Consider the following 913-nt stretch of genomic DNA (forward strand, 5'->3'; position numbering starts at 1 on the left):
ACCATCCCACATTCTCACATTTTTTATTGTCATACTCGAGAATTAGCAACGATTAACTCTTTACCTTCTTTTCCCCCACCAAAAGCTTTTTTTTTATTCAATGAATATTTCGCCAGGGTATATTTAACTCACCTCCTGTTCTGATCGCTTAGAATACGGAGAGTGGTTTTCAAACTCACTTTCGTGTGGCTGTTGCTATCTCAATACGACCTTGTGCAAAATTCCTTTTAAGACAAGTGTAGAGAAAAAAGATATGAAGGAGAAGACATGATTTTACAAACAAAGAGATCGTCGGTGGTGTTTTGATGTCATGTCGAAATCATTCGCTTTAGTTAATCAACTCGTAAACAGAAGTACATGTTTCGATGTTTTTTTTTTTTTGTCTGTATTTATAAGTAGTTTTTGATAAAGATATGGCAACAAAGAGCATTAATGTTATTTTCCCTGCTCTGTGAATTGTCCAATTTCATTCATATCTTTTTCTCCTCGCTGTCGGGGTGGAAATTTCCATCGCTGGGTTGGCTTATTTTGCGGGTTAATCTTTGGGTGTTCTTGAAACGTGCTGGCTTGAATGACAAAAACACCGCCTTAATGCAATGGCAGATTAAAAAAAAAAGTACAATATACAATAATGGAGTCTGTGTATTGAACTTCTTTTTCTGCTCCTTCCCCCCCCCCCCCTCTTGCAAAAAAAAAATTCTGTACATTGTTTTCCGAGTTCATTTTTTTCCTTCCCTTCTTGCTTGTGTGTGTTTGGAGAGATTCGTTGACTAAAATCAGTAATATCGTCGATTATGTTAGTTATTTCCAATTACCCAAGAGATAAATAGATTGTTGAATTGAAACGGAATGCTCTGAAACAAAAATAAATAAATAAATAAAATCGTCTGCATTATGAGCGCGCATTGTCCGC

Source organism: Penaeus monodon, chromosome 31 (assembly GCF_015228065.2).
Source record: "Penaeus monodon isolate SGIC_2016 chromosome 31, NSTDA_Pmon_1, whole genome shotgun sequence".
In the NCBI taxonomy this organism is placed as follows: Eukaryota; Metazoa; Arthropoda; class Malacostraca; order Decapoda; family Penaeidae; genus Penaeus; species Penaeus monodon.